This window comes from Myotis nattereri, assembly GCF_964212035.1.
Source record: "Myotis nattereri genome assembly, chromosome: 4".
Classification (NCBI taxonomy): Eukaryota; Metazoa; Chordata; class Mammalia; order Chiroptera; family Vespertilionidae; genus Myotis; species Myotis nattereri.
The window spans coordinates 93,303,786-93,320,093 of record NC_138079.1 but is presented as its reverse complement, the minus strand read 5'-3'; the positions used below and the strand labels follow the sequence as shown (position 1 = coordinate 93,320,093).

Below are 16,308 nucleotides of genomic sequence, written 5' to 3'. Positions count from 1 at the left end.
ATAAGACTCCTGAAACAGTGCTGTGATGCCAGGGGAAAAGCAAGTCAGACCCATTCCTTCTCCTTAAATGAAAAGGAAATGGGTTGGGGGTAGGGGAGCTCTCAACTGCATTTTAAGGCAAGAAATTCAATTAGACATGAATTTCATTAAATTAACTAAATTCCTACAAACCGGAATATCATCTTTCCAGAACCAGCTGATTTTAAAATTGTTACTCATTCTCAAGTTTTATATAAGAACAAAAAAAAAACCCTGGATCGTTATTATAATTCCTTTAAGTATTTACTCAAGGCCTGTTAGGTGAAACTCAATATACTCAAGTCCAGTACAATGTACAGAGCTAATAACTAAGCAATTTATTCATACCCATGAAATTGCAGCCTTCCATAGTAACTTTAGAAACTAGCTCCCATTAACACAGCGGTTCCCAACCTGTGGGTCGCGACCCATTTGGCGGTCGAACGACCCTTTCACAGGGGTCGCCTAAGATCATCCTGCATATCAGATAGTTACATTACGATTCATAACAGTAGCAACATTACAGTTATGAAGTAGCAACGAAAATAATTTTATGGCTGAGTCACAACACGAGGAACTGTATTTAAAGGGCCAGAAGGTTGAGAACCACTGCATTAACAGAAGACACCCAGGTAAATGAAATGTGACTGCAACAATAGCACAGATAGGAATGAGAGCTCACACTTAGCGCACCTGCTGCATGCCAGGCATTGTTCCAAGTGCTTTACATGTATTAAACCATTTAATCCTTACAACAACCTTAAGACATAGGTCCTATGAGGAAACTGAAGCACAGAGAAGTGACACAAGTAGTCCAGGATCACACAGCTGCCAAGTGACAGAGCCAGATTTCAAAGTCAGACAGGCTGGCTCCAAGCCTGAACTCATCCACCAACCTCCTTTGCACTGTAAATGGTGGTGCCGCCTGGAGGAGGGGGAGGGAGCACAGGTAAGTTGGCCCTGGGCTCAGCTCTCAAAGACCAATGCAGCACTGACAGACAGGTGGACACTTGAAAGCCACTCAAGAGAAACAAAATAAACATATGTCCGCATACACAGTGACGTAAGTGCTCAAGAAACATAAAGTCATTTAGACAAAGCAGAGGGTTTGCACAGGAATGTAGTCAGTGGACAGTGAGTCAGGATACCACTCCAGGGAAAATCTTTACATGGAAGTCCACTTTACCCTACTATAATGTATTTAGATACAAAGAAGAAATATTAAAGGACCTTATTTACAAGATGTTCTAACTCAGGACCAGAGAAAGTGTCCCCAGGGAGCTGGACACTGTGCTAGTACTTTTGCCTTAAAAGGTATTCCTAAGTTTCAAGTGAAAAATTGTAATTACCATCAGACCCAAGCTTCTGTGTAATGGCTAAACAAACAGGCAAACAATAAAAAGTAGTTAAAGTAGCATTACTGTCAAGCCTGTCTTGCAATAATGTATTAGCTCACTCTGGCAACACTTACAAAAGCATGTGGATACAATATAATCCTATGACCACAAACCCAGGCAGTGAAACATTATTACAGATGTTCTACCACCTTCTTGCAACTGTCTCTCCTACTGGATACTTTATGAGACCATTATTCCCTTTTACTGAAAATGAAAAGGGATATGGAGGCTGTGCTAAACATCAGAAAGGTAATTTCATAATTTTGCCAGCCACCCTGGACTTTCATTTTGAAACCAGATACATATGCCAACTGCCTCCTACAATGCCCAGCCCTGCTAAGGCACAGGGTTCATCTCACCTCATACACCACCTCTATATCGGAGAAATCAACAAAAATGTGAAGTTTCTGTCCAGCCAGTGTGGCTCAGCAGTTGAGCGTCGACCTATGAACCAGGAGGTCATGGCTCAATTACCGGTCAGGGCACATGCCCGGGTTTTAGGCTTGATCCCTGGTAGCAGGGTGCAGGAGGCAGCCAATCAATGATTCTCTCATCACTGATGTTTCTCTCTCTCCCACTCCCTTCCTCTCTGAAATCAATATATTAAGGGGGGGGGAGGGGAGATGTAAAGTCTTCAAGACAAATAGTTGGCCCAGAGTCACGCATACTGCCTGTGACATGCCCAGGACTGCAGATGAGGTCTTCTCAAGGGCCACACTAATATCTTGCTCCAAATTCAGGTATTTTCATAAAATACAAAGGCTCTGGGTTTTGTTTTTGTCAAATAGAAAATTACTGACTCTCTCTTATTGGTTCCAGTACATGGTTCCTGAGATTTTTAAGGTATATGAAATTAGTTAATTATTAACTAACTAAACATATTGCTGAACTCATAAAAAAAAAAAAAATTTCTTGTTGGGACAAAAACCTCAAAGAAAATCACCTCGCTTAAAAGAGTGTCTCCTTTCTATTCTGTGTGTGTGTGTTTTGATTAAACATGTATTACCACAAGCATTAATTTTTAAACTTCTGGATTAATATTTCTTCCTTCTAAAAATGTTATCCAAAAAGTTTTTGCTTGATTTAGAAACACGTCACATTTTAGAGAAAAATTTTACTTCCAATCCTAAGATTCTGGAGAAAAATATTCTCATTAAAACAAAACATTTCAAAAAACAAACACTTCAAGATATAATCTAGAAAACAAGTTTCCAAACATCATACTTATCCTAGAAAGCCCACTCCAGAGTGAGGCAAATGGATACAGACATCTTTTGTTTCTACCTGGTCCTTTACTGGAAAGCTCAAAACTTTCCAAGAGTCACTGTCACCATTCCCAGAACTGAGACTCTATTCTAAGCCTCTCCCAAATACAGCATTAATTTAGCCTGGCATGTTTTTAAATCAATCAAAAAATTAAGAATTGTGGGACAATAGGGTTGACAACCACTATTTTTATGGGCAAAAACTGACTGTATCTGAGGAATGGGAAGGTCAGAGCAAGACGAACCAGGCCCCAAGCAAAAGGCACAGTAACTTGGAAAGAAGGCCTGAGCTCTCCAGTTCCTTTAGGTGGCAGGAGCCCTGCAAATTAACACGCTCGCTGCACAACCCACACACGACAATAATGAGAACATTCAACCTCAATAAAACGTGATCTGATTCTGAGTTAAACATTACGTGACTATTTCCAGACTCCAGTACACAGCAGATACAGACGTTTTTTGAAAAAAATTCTGCCCATGAACATGAATTATTCTGCATATTAGGACAAGATCCTCATTATGCAATCAGCTCCAAAGTTCAGTTCAGCTGAGGGTGAGAAGGGGGTGGGGATTCCTGGAGAGCCTACAGAATAGGAGGCAAGATGCCATCAGAGAAGCAGGAAAAGATAAGCAAATGGCACGGGCTTCCAACCACCCCTGCCCCCATTCACAGGCTCTATTTGAGCACTGTCCAACAGGAATATGTGAGCGACAGATCTAATTTTAAATTTTCAAGTAGCCATATTAACAAAAGGAAAAGGAAAAGTGACATTAATTTTAATAACATACTTTAGTTAACCCAATACATTCAAAATATCTCAACATGTATTATTTAAGCATAAAAAATTATAAATGAGCCCCGCCATGTGGCTCAGAGGTTGGGCATCAACCCAAGAACCAGAAGGTCGAGCGGTTCAATTCCCAGTCAGGGCACACGCCCCGGACGCCGGTTCGATCCCGGGTAGGGGGTGTGCAGGAGGCAGTCCATCAATGATGTTTCTCTCTCATCCATGTTTCTATCTCTCCCTCTCCCTTCCTCTCTCTCTAAAAAAAAAATCAATAAAAAATATTTTTCACAAAATTACGAGATGTTTTACCTTTTTTTTTTCCCCATAGTAAGTGTTTAAAATCAGGCGTGTCTCATTCGCCAAAATTCGGTCTACCCACATTCCAAGTGCTCAAGAACCCCCTGGGGCCAGTGGCCACCTTCCCGGGAAGCAAAGGTCTAGTTCCAGCAGATCCTTGCTCTTGAAATAATGATCTAAGGCGCGTACCTCCTTTCATCCCTCATCATGGGGGGTGAGGGGGGGAGCCGGGAAAAATACCCAACTACTGATAAGCTCACCCAATCAGGGAGCAGGCACAACCTCTCGGCCCAGCCAGCGCTCTCCAGCTTGACCACACCCCTGCGATGACCACCTCCAACAGGAAACTCACGCCAACGGCAACTGACAGGTCCTCATTCTTTAAGGGAGAGGGGGTTTAAGACACCTAAAACCTGGCAGTCTCCGCATCCACGAGAAAGGCAAGAAACCATTCGCCGCGCGTCCTCGACGTGTGTCCCGCGCAAAACAAAAAAGGGGGGGCGGGGGGAAAGGGGGAGAAGGGGCGGGATTAACCCGAAATAAATGAGCCACGCACTCCGCGTGCATCCTCCCCGCCCCCAAACCCAAAATACTGAATTAGGGAAACCGCGATGACCGGAACAGACACAAATCATGAAAAAGAAACTGTCTTTGGGTGAAATAACCAGAAAGGAGGTATCTGGCCAATGGAAATGCATGCTGGCAGGGAATGGCAGGGAGAAGCAGCCCTTTTCGCCGCCCCCCACCCCCGCCCCCGGTTAAGCCCCCCGCCCCTGGCTGAGCCCCCCGCCAACCCGGGAGGAGGCGATGGGAAGGGGAGGGGACCCCGGGAGCGCGCGCCCACGTCGGCCCGAAAATCCGTGCACGATCGGGGGCGCGCCCCGGACCTTGCCCCCCCGCGGGCCCTTTGTGGCGGAGCCTCCCCGTCCGGACCCCTCCGTGCCGCCTCGGAGGACCCTGCGCGCCGCCCCTCCCACGCCCGGGGCCCGTTACCGGCCGCGCGCGAGCACGAGGCGGCGGCGGGCGCGCGCCCGGCGGGGGCACCGCGCGGGGGAGGGGCGGCGGGCGGTGCGGGCCCCGACGGTGCCCACCTACCTGCGGGGACGGCCGCGCCGGCCAGCGGGCGGGAAAGAGGGCGGCGGCGCGCAGGGGAGCGGGCGACAGGGGCGGCGATGACGGCCACGGTGCTCGCTCGCAGCTTCCCTCCGCGACCGGCGGCGGCTTCCCGGCACCCGCGCAGCGCCCTCTGGCGGCGGGAGGCCGCGCGCGCCGCCCGGGAGACGCCGCCATTGGCTGCGCCCGCGAGCGTCGGTGCCAGGGGCGGCCGCGGCGCACGTCGGGCCGGGCGGGGACGGGGACGGGGACCGGGGATTGGCACAGGCGGTAGCGACCCTCTGCCCTGCCGGCCGCGGGCCCGTCCCTAAACCGAGCGCGCTGGGCCTCCGGGTTGAGCCAATAAGAGGCCAGATCGTGCCCAGGACACCCCCGTGCTGCTAACGGCCCGGTGGACGTAAAATTCAAATTCATCTGCGACTGGTGCATTTTTTTTCTAGTGTGTGGCCCCGGGGTTAGCACCGCATCTCGCAGGGAACTGACCTAGTTTGGGTATCAGGAAGTCTTCCCGGGGAGACTGTTTGTTTAGCAAGTGCTATCTAGTGCTGACTACTCTGCGATTAGTAACTCTTTGGAGCCTCAAAACAACCATTCCTGTCCCCGTTCTTACAGATGGGCGGGCGCACGGAGCTCAGTGGCAGCTCTGGGTTGGAAAGACAGCCTCCCACCCTTGGAAGGCCTGGCTCCCTGTCCTCCAGGTCCCAGCTCAAATGCCACATCTCCCACGGTATTCTCAACAGCCCGGTGCCCCTGTGGGCAAGGCCCTTACCGTGCTCTGGGGCTCAGCAGTGGGCAAGGCAGAGTCCCCGCCCTTTGACCCGATGGAGAGTGGGGGTGTGGACCAAAAGGACACAAAGAAGACCAATGGGGACAGTGAAAAGGAAAGCAGCTAAAGCAGGATGACCTGACCGTGATGGGCGGGTTAAAGAGGGGTGGGGAGGAGTCAAGGAAGGTCTCTGAGAAGGTGACAGCAGAGCTGAAGTGGGAAATGAGCCCCACAGAGGGAAGGCCCTGAGGCTGTGACATTCAAACCTTCAAGGCCTCTCTGACCAGAGACTGCTCATCACTCAAGTCCCTGCTCAAATGGCTTCTTTTTAAAAATAAATAAAATTAAATTGACCTGACACACATTCATAGCAAGTTATTAAAGAAATAAAACAAAATTGACTTCTGGTTGCCTTGGTTTCCTTTCAGCTGGGCACCAAATTAGACATCTTAGTGAAAGAACCCCGTCTCCTAGCACTCATCTTGAACTTTGGGGGTGATTTCTCCTTGGCCCGTGGGGTCTTTGGGCAGCAGATCCTACACCGAGGCAGTAACAGCAATAGGAGTTCTGTTTGATGAATAAACTTCTCTAAGATTCTCAGCTGAAACTGCCACGCAAACATGACAAAAGTGTATTTTTAATACATATTCACATCCTAAGTTTCCTCTGAAGGCAAAAGGTGTTCTTTATTGTTACAAATACCACACTTTCTCAGACTCCTCCAAATAACATAAGATAAACGTGATGGACTGAATGTTTGTGCCACCCCCTCCCCTCGCCCCCATTCCCCAAGTGTATATACATTGCAATCCTAATCCCAATGTGATGGTATAAGGAAGTGGGCCTGTGGGAGGTGATTAGGTGATGAGGGTGGAACCCTGTTGAATGGGATTAGTGCCCTTGTAAAAGGGACAAGAGAGAGATGATTCCTTCTGTGAGAACACAGCAAGAAGATGGTCATCTGAAAGCCAGGAAGAGTCGCCCCAGACTAGATCCTGATCTTGGGCTTCCCAGCTTCCAGAACTGTGAGAAATAAAGGTTTGTTGTGGAAGCCACCCAGGGCAGCTCGAATGGACCAAGACAGTGAACATCTACGATATGAGTAGTTGGTAGGATAGGTAGCACAATGGTGGGAGAGAAGGGACTTTGGAGTCTGGAGAACACAGGCGAAGTTCCAGCTCACCCCTTACCCATCTGGATGGCCCTGGGCCAATTTCTTATATCTCAGAGTCTTAAGTTCATCATCCTTAAATGTGAATAATGATTCCTCTGGCATGGTGAGGAGTAAAAAAACGTGTACGTAAGGCACCTGGCAGAGAGGGTGTTCAACAACGGGCCATTATCTTTCCCTAGAGCAGTGGTTCTCAACCTTCTGGCCCTTTAAATACAGTTCCTCATATTGTGACCCCCAACCATAAAATTATTCTCGTTGCTACTTCGTAACTGTCATGTTGCGACTGTTATGAATCATAATGTAAATATCTGATATGCAGGATGGTCTTAGGCGACCTCTGTGAAAGGGTCGTTCAACCGCCAAAGGGGTCGCGACCCACAGGTGGAGAACCGCTCCTCTAGAGGTTTTGACTAATGAATGGATTAAGCTTTCCAGCATAATCTTTGGAGTAGGGAGGGACCCTTGCACCCCCCAGAAATTGTGAGGCATGCTCCCGGTACCCATGGAATTGCTGCCATTGGAGAAACTGTTCTTGAGGGGTGTGATGAGGCTGGCAGGCCTCTTAGGTGCACTGAGGTGGAAAATGCTTGAGAGTCACTGGCTTAAAAATGAAGCCAAGAGAGAAACCCTCAACCTTGGGGCCATTATCACAATGTTGCCTACAAAAATGGGTTGAGCCCTAACTGGTTTGGCTCGGCAGATAGAGTGTCGGCCTGCAGACTGAAAAGTCCCAGGTTTGATTCTGGTCAAGGGCATGTACCTTGGTTGCGGGCACATCCCCAGTAGGAGGTATGCAGGAGGCAGCTGATCAATGTTTCTCTCTCATCAGTGTTTCTGACTCTTTATCTCTCTCCCTTTCATTCTGTAAAAAATAAAATATATTTTTTTAAAAAAATGGGTTGACAACAAGGGAAACTTCAAATAAGGTAGAATAATAAAAATGCTCCATTTGCAAATATGACATACCTGTACAAGAAAAAGAAAACATCCAATTTTATAGCATTCAGAACATAAAAGATATATCTGTTTGCCAAATGAACATATGATACTTTGACAAGCCACATACATTGAATTTCGTCAGTACTCACACAGGAACTGCTCTGCAACCTAAACGTGTAGCTACGTGAAAGTTACCTCCTAAACATGTGTAAGGCAAGAGAATTACCCGGGGCGGGGGGAGGGGGGTGAGGAGGGGGAGAGGAGATACATAAATAATTTGGGAGATTATAAAACAGACTTTGCGTTTTACTTGTCTGGAGTTTTCCCAGTAGTTCTTAGGAGGCTACTCTGCACACTGGCAGAAAAGCAGATCTTTACTTCTTTTTTTTAAATATATTTTTATTGATTTCAGAGAGGAAGGGAGAGGGAGAGAGAGAAATAGAAGCATCAAAGATGAGAAAGAATCATTGATAGGCTGCCTCCTGCACACCCCACACTGGGGATCAAGCCCACAACCTGGGCATGTGCCCTGACCAGGAATCAAACCCAGGACCTGTCAGTCCACAGGCCGACTCTCTATCCACTGAGCCAAACCAGCTAGGGCCAGATCTTTACTTCTAAAATGAGTTCCTTGGTTCTCAGCATGGATTTGATACACAGTTTAATACCACAATGTGTCCCCATGTCCCCTGCTTGTATTGGGGGGAGATACCTTTAATATTAAGACAAAGAATTATTCCAAGTCTAGTAGCTTCTGAAAGTGAAGGAGCATGAGAAACCAAGAGTGCTTCCTTCCCAGACCCAGGTCCAGTTATTTCACCTGCTTCTTCCTGCCCTGAAGCTGGGAATGTGTCCTGTCTTCCACTCCATACCGATTTCCAGCTGATTCCTCCTCCCCCACCCTCTGACTATGGAGTTAATCCTGAACATAATTCCTATTGCCTCCAGCCTGTGGGATCTAAGCCACTTCAAATCGGCCTTTCCAGAATCATGGGTGGAAGTCGGAGAGCTCCATCCATCTGTTCAACATATTTAGGTGCCAACTATATTCAGGGCAGTTTGCTGGATCCCAAAATCTACGGGTCATGGTTCCTGCACTCAGGATACTTAAAATTAAACCTGCTGTTTCAAGATCCCCAAAATGGGGTTTGGGAAATGGGCTATAGAACAGAAAGGAGCACAGAGACCCCATGATTAAGCAAAAACACAGATTAAGGGAGCTTGATATGTCGGAATGGAGGGTTCAAGATCTTTCTCTTTCAACATGATAGGTTGTTGGGACATGTGTAAATGAGACTTAACATGAAATCAGAATGAAACTCATCTCTGACACTGCCATTTAAAAGATGCTTCAAAGAGCCCTCGCTGGTTTGGCTTAGTGGATGGAGCGTCAGCCTGCAGACTAAAGGGTCCCAGGTTGATTCTGTTCAAGGGTACATGCCTGGGTTGCGGGCTCGATCCCCAGTGGGGGACATGCAGGAGGCAGCCAATCAATGATTTTCTCCCATCATTGATGTTTCTATCTCTCTCTCCCTCTCCCTTCCTCTCTGAAATCAATAAAGATATATTAAAAAAATAATAATAATAATCTATATATTTAAAAACCCAGCAACTGAATGGCAGAATGACCGGAACAACTGATTGCTATGATGTGCACTGCGGCAGCCAACCGACCCTATCTGGGCCCCAATTGGCCCCCACCAAACCTCCCGTGGCCCCTCCCCCTGGCTGGCCCCGCCCCTGACCGGCACCCCCATCCGGATAGGCCCCCCACACCCCAATCAAAGGCAGGGCCAGCAGGCCAACCGTCCTCGACCCCTCCCCACCCCATCCCCACCCCCGCCAGCCAACCTCCCAGGATCCCTCCCCCGGGCTGGCTACCCAATAGGCCTCCATTCTGTCCAGGCCAAGGGACTCTACCCATGCACAAATTCGTGCACCCATCCTCTAGTAATAAAATAAAAGATGCCTCAAAGAAAACTGCTGTCAGACTTCCTTTAATTCAACAAACCAACAATAGAGTGCTAACTTTAAAGAAAAAAATATCAGCAAGGATTATAAATGTTACAAAGTCTTCTATAGCCTCTGGCAGGGTGCCGAGGCTTATTGGGAAATTTTCCCAAACCATAAATATAAAAAATGAACATGTCCTCCCTTGAGTAACCACATGTATATTTTCCAAAAAATATCCAAAGCCATTTTCTCTTCTGTGATCTTGTTATAAAATGTACTTAGCATCAATCCACATCTGCTGCTCTAGACTTATTTATTGTAAAATTTTAAATCAACATGTTTTAAATGTAAATAAGGAATAAAGGTGAATAAATTCTAAATATAAATCATGGTAATCTACTTACACTATAAAATTTTAATATTAATGTAAAAAAAATTAAAATCCTGAGCCAGCTCTGCTCCCCTCAAGCCTGATATTTAAGGCCTGTGTCTTCAACAGAAGAGATGTTTCTAGAAGCATGCACTGCTACAGGTGCATATGTGCAGAGAACCAAATATCCGTGTGTGTGTGGTCCTTTGGAGGAAACAAATTTCATCCAAAATTTTCATATAAGCATATTTCACATAAGTTTATTACAGGAGAGACTTAAATCTCCTGTTTGTGGTTTTTTTTTTCCAGAATAAACTAGATTTTAGACATTCTGGCTTTTGAAGAGCTTTCTATGCTTCTCAATTTAAATGTTAATTTTCTCCATTTCATCTAAACTATCAGTGAAGTCTAATCAGTGATATCCACATCGCTTTTTTTGTTTTCAGTTTTGATCAGGAAATGTTATCCATAGTACACATTATGGTGGTTTAGCACAGTGGTCAGCAAACTGCGGCTCGCGAGCCACATGTGGCTCTTTGGCCCCTTGAGTGTGGCTCTTCCATAAAGTACCACGTGTGGGCGCGCACATACAGTGTGATTGAAACTTCGTGGCCCATGTGCAGAAGTCGGTATTTTGTGGAAGAGCCACACTCAAGGGGCCAAAGAGCCGCGTGTGGCTCCCGAGCTGCAGTTTGCCAACCACTGGTTTAGCACCTTTTTAAAATAGGACATGAGCTCTAGCTGGTTTGGCTTAATGGATAGAGTGTCGGCCTGTGGGTCCCGGGTTCAGGACCCAGTCAGGGCACATGCCCAGGTTGCGGGCTCAATCTCCAGTGGAGGGTGTGCAGGAGGCAGCCTATGGATGATTCTCTCTCATCTTAGATGTTTCTATCTCTCTCTCTTCCTCTCTGAAATTAAAAAATATATATATTTTTAAAAATAATAAAATGAATAAAATAAAATAGAGGGACGTGAAAATTTAACAATGAAGTCCCTCTAACCAGGGTATCTGTACCATAGTGATTCAGATACCCTTGGAGGGCCAGTTCCCTCTTAAGCACTTTACTGGCATTTTTTAAGGAGTTAAAGAATAGATATGTCAAGAATTTTTTAGTTGCAAGGGATCTTTAAGTAGTGAACCCTACTTAAACTAGGGAAAGTCAGAAAGCAAATTTATGAACTCCTGTAACTTAGGCCAGGGAGCGGGCCTAAGCCATCAGTCAGACATCCTTAGCGCTGCTGTGGAGACCGAAGAGGCTCCCACCACTGCCGCTGTGCTCGCCAGCCATGAACCTGGCTTCTGGCTGAGCAGAACGCCCCCTGTGGGAGAGCACTGACCACCAGGGAGCAGGTCCTGCATTGAACGGGATCCGGCGGAAACCCACTCTCCGACTTCCCCCCTCTCCAACATCACCTGAGGGGTCCTGGATTGTGAGAGGGTGCAGGCCAGGCCGAGGGACCCCACCAGTGCACGATTGGGCAGTGGGGGGATGCGGGAGGTTGGCCAGCTGGGGAGGGACCGTGGGAGGACTCCAGGGCATGTCTGGCCCCTCTCACTCAGTCTCAATTGGCCAGACCCCAGCAATAAGCTAACCTACCAGTTGGAGTGTCTGCCCCCTGGTGGTCAGTGTACATCATAGCGAGTGGTTGAGCAGCCTTAGCATATCATTAGCATATTACGCTTTGATTGGTTGAACAGATGACCAGATGACTGGACATTTAGCATATTAGGTTTTTATTATACAAGATATTTTGTTGACTACATTAGTATTTATTGATGTATAGCTGTTTACTGAGAAAAGTTTCCTATTGGAAAATACTCTCTAAAAAAGAGAGTTTACTATTAGAAATTAATCCAAAGTATAGCAGTGATGGTTGGTGGTGATGGAAAGAAGTTTAGGAACATGTGCTCCTTCATGATCACTAATCTGCAACCCAGAGATCCTAAAGGGAATATAAAGAACCATCCTGAAAGATTTCTTTTTTAAAAAAACATATTTGATTTCAGAGAGGAAGGAAGAGGGAGAGGGAGATAGAAACATCAATGATGAAAGAGAATCATTGATCAGCTGCCTCCTGCACATCCCACACTGGGGATCAAATCGTGACCTCCTAGTTCATAGGTCGAGGATCATAGGTCGATGCTCAACCACTGAGCCATGCAGGCTGGGCCTGAAAGATTTCTATGTAGCATGAAGGCTTTTGGAAGATATCAAAGTCAAAAAGAATGCTTGTAACATTTTATATTTAGTTATGAAAAGCAAGCAATTATTAAATAACATTTTATCTATGGTGATTGAGATGTCACTGGGAAAGACTAGATCAGCCCAAGAGGAAACAAAGCAAAGGCTGATAAGATCAGAGGAAAAGCCAGGGAACAAAATGCAAAGACAAGGAAGGAAGAGCAAACAATAAGGATGTGAGCAGCCAGGGAGCAAACTGTCCTTCAAGGAAGTGAAGACCAAACCGAGTTCAACGTGTTTACAAACAAAAGTGGCTCTTCTGATGCCAAAATATGTGTTACATGCTTTTTTACCACAATTAAAAAATAAAAGTAGCTGCTTTGCAAATCATTTGTCTCATGAGGCAATTAAATAAATTCCTTTCTTCTTCTTTTTTTTATTAATCCTCGCCCAAGGATATTTTTCCATTGATTATATATATACTAGAGGCCCGGTACACAAAAATTTGTGCACTTGGGGGGGTAGAGGAGGTCCCTCAGCCCAGCCTGTGCCCTCTCGCAGTCTGGGACCCCTCGGGAGATAATGACCTGCTGGCTTAGGCCTGCTCCCGGGTGGCAGAGGGCAGGCCCAATCCCTAGGTGCAGCCCCTGGTTGGGCTCAGAGCAGGGCTGATTGGGGAATTGGGGCGCCACCCCCTGTCATGCACAGAGCAGGGCGGGTCTGGAGGTGGCAATGCCACCCTCAGTCACGCTCAGGGTAGGGCCGATTGGGGGGTTGGGGCACCGCCCCCTGTCACACTCAAGGCAGGGTCGATAGGGAACTTGCAGCGCCACCCCCTGTCATGCACAGAGCAGGGCCCATCAGGGGGTTGGGGCTCCGTACCCTGTCATACACAGAGCAGGGTTGATCAGGGGGTTGGGGAGCTCCCCCCTGTCACGCACAGAGTAGGGCCAATAGGGGAGTTGGGGCACCGCTCCCTGTCACACACAGAGCAGGGCGGATCAGGGAGTTGGGGCGCTGACCCCTGTCATGCACAGAGCAGGGCCCATCAGGGGGGTTGGGGCTCCGTACCCTGTCACACATAGAGCAGGGCCGATCAGGGGGTTGAGGAGCTCCCCACTGTCACTCACAGAGCAGGGCCCATCAAGAGGGTTGGGGCACCGCCCCTCGTCACACACAGAGCAGGGCGGGTCAGGGGATTGGGGCGCCGCCCTCTATCACCCACAGAGCAGGGCCGACAGGGGGTTGGGGCGCCGCCACTCTCACACTCAGGGCAGGGTCGATGGGGAGGTTATGGCTCTACCCCATCACCCACAGAGCAGGGCCAATCAGGGGGTTGGGGCACTGCACCCTGTCACACACAGAGCAGGGCCGATCAGGGGGTTAGGGCGCTGCACCCACAGAGCCGCAGGGCGATCACGGACTTTGGGCGCTGCCCCCTGTCACGCTGATTCCAGTGCCGGGAGGCCTCGCGGCTCCGCTGATCCCGGTGCTGGGAGGCATATTACCCTTTTACTATATAGAATAGAGGCTTGGTGCACTGGTGGGGGCTGGCTGGTTTGCCCTGAAGGGTGTCCTGAATCAGGGTGGGGGTCCCGCTTGGGTGCCTGGCCAGCCTGGGTGAGGGAATGATGGCTGTTTGCATCTGGTCACACACCCTTTAGGGTGGGAGTCCCCACTGGGGTGCCTGGCCAGTCTGGCTGAGGGTCTGAGGGCCGTTTTCAGGCTGACAGGTGACTGAAGCTCCCAACCGCTCCTTTTTTTCTTTTTTGTTTTTTATTCTGGGCCAGCTTTAGCTCTGAGGCCTTGGTTGCTGAAAACAGGTTTCTGGCCTTTGTTTACCATCTGTATTTGATACAATGTTGCAGTCCAGCTGGCTGAAGCCCCCCTGAGTAAAGCAGGTTTCTGGGGTTTTGTTTATCTTCTATATTTGCAACATAGTTGCTTAGGGTTGCAGCTGAGAGGCCGGCAAGTCAGGCGGGGAATGTTGGAGTCCTCTGTCACTGAAGCAACCAAGCCTCATGTTAGTTTCAAGCTGCCTGCTGGCGGCCGCCATCTTGGCTGACAGTTAATTTGCATATCGCCCTGATTAGCCAATGGGAAGGGTAGCGGTCGTATGCCAATTACCGTGTTTCTCTTTTATTAGATAGGATATATATATATATATATATTTTTTTTTTTAATATAGTTTATTGATTTTTTTACAGAGAGGAAGGGAGAGGGATAGAGAGTTAGAAACATCGATGAGAGAGAAACATCGATCAGCTGCCTCCTGCACAACCCCCACTGGGGATGTGCCCGCAACCAAGGTACATGCCCTTGACCGGAATCGAACCTGGGACCTTTCAGTCCACAGGCCGACACTCTATCCACTGAGCCAAACCGGCCAGGGCTCCATTGATTTTTTAGAGAGAGTGGAAGGGAGAGAGAGAGAGACAGAGCAAAACATTGATGTGAAAGAGACACATTGATTGGTTGCCTCCTGCACGCACCCCAACCAGGGCAGGTACATGCCTTTGACCGGAATTGAATCCGGGACCCTTCAGTCCACAAGCCAATGATTTATCCACTGAGCCAAACTGGCCAAGACTAAATAAATTCTTAAAAGGTGTGAAGTAAAATAGCTTTAAAATAGTGAGCAACTGTTAATTTTATAGACAAAAGCAACTCATACTAAGTATCCATTTTGGAAGGTAAAAGACCCCAGACAAATATTATAGATCGAAAACAAAAGTTAAGGGAAAGGATATGGAAAAAGTGACCTGCAAGGGAAAATAAAAAAAAGATGAAGTGGATCTAAACAACCTCAATATGAAAACATTAAAAGGTAAAAGCACTGGGGGAAAAACCAAAAACATAAAAATGTTTTCCCATCAAACTCTGAATGCTTTGCTTCAGAATATTCTAAGAGCACCCTGGGAACAGTTGAAACTATCTGTTTTTAGACGTTTTAGCATTCCCCATCTAAAGAAGGGTGGTGACATCTGACATATTATTGAAATTCAGGAATAATTAAGTAATAATAAAATATATTATTTTATTAAAAAATCAATAGGTCAATGTAAGCCATTATTAATGTTTCGGTCTAAGTTTCTATAACCTTTTTTTCAAGATCAGAACCAAAGTTTGACATATGATGAACATTTAAGCCAATTTATATATTTTATGTGTGTACACATATACCATAGTGCAAACATTATTTTGTGGATGTAATTATGCATGTTATAATTATGAACCATCCACTTTGTGGACGAAAAGGGGTCACAAGCTCAGGGAAGGCCTGGGCGGTGGCCTTTCAAACTCAGAGACCTAAAGTAACCACAAAGGATGGCCTGAAATTAAAACTTTTTAACTAAAAGCAGTTTATGGTGGGTAGGCATGTCCTAGGCCGGCATCGTCCCTGACAAAGGTCAATCTTTACCTTAACTGACCCTGTCTATTGTCTCTTTGTATCTGTGATAACACATCTTTGGAATGGCAAATGATTTTTCTTTTTCCAGACCCCTCAAAGCACAGGCACCGCTCTGTGGAGACCACAAATCCCCTTGTTATTATTGAGTTAATGTAGACTGTTAACTGTTCTGTACCCACCTATGTAAAAGATGTATGTGTCTATCATTTTACTTTTCATTCAATCCCAGAAGTTTCTCTGCTTTGCTTTCCCCCACCTCCCTAAATCTATCACCAGTGGATTTCATGTAACCCACCTGCATCTTCTCTTTTTTCTTAATCCTCACCCGAGGATATTTTTCTGTTGATTTTTTTAGAGTGGAAGAGAGAGGGAAAGACAGAGAGAAATATCAATGTGAGAGAAACACCTTGATGGCTTGCCTCCTGCATGAGCCCTGACCAGCGCCCATGCCAGGAAGGAGCCTGGAACCGAGGTACCTGCCCTTGATCACAATCGAACCTGGGACCCTTTGGTCCACAGGCCAACGTTTTATCCACTGAGGAAAACCAATCTTCTCTTTTGATTGTAATGTATTAAATAAGGTGCAAAACTGCCATTCTCTGGAGCATTATCTCAATTCCTTCAGATTTTGCT

The 16,308-nt window shown here is 46.9% G+C and overlaps 1 protein-coding gene across 1 annotated transcript in view; it reads right to left on the bottom strand.

Annotated features, from left to right (window-relative positions):
- The window catches only part of ZC3H7A (zinc finger CCCH-type containing 7A), a 36,314-nt gene extending 31,319 nt beyond the window's left edge, over positions 1–4,995 (bottom strand). The window contains exon 1 of the mRNA XM_081089740.1: positions 4,861–4,995. The gene's annotated coding sequence lies outside the window, so the exon portion shown is untranslated. The remainder of the gene's footprint in view (positions 1–4,860) is intronic.
- Between the last annotated feature and the right edge of the window lie 11,313 nt (positions 4,996–16,308).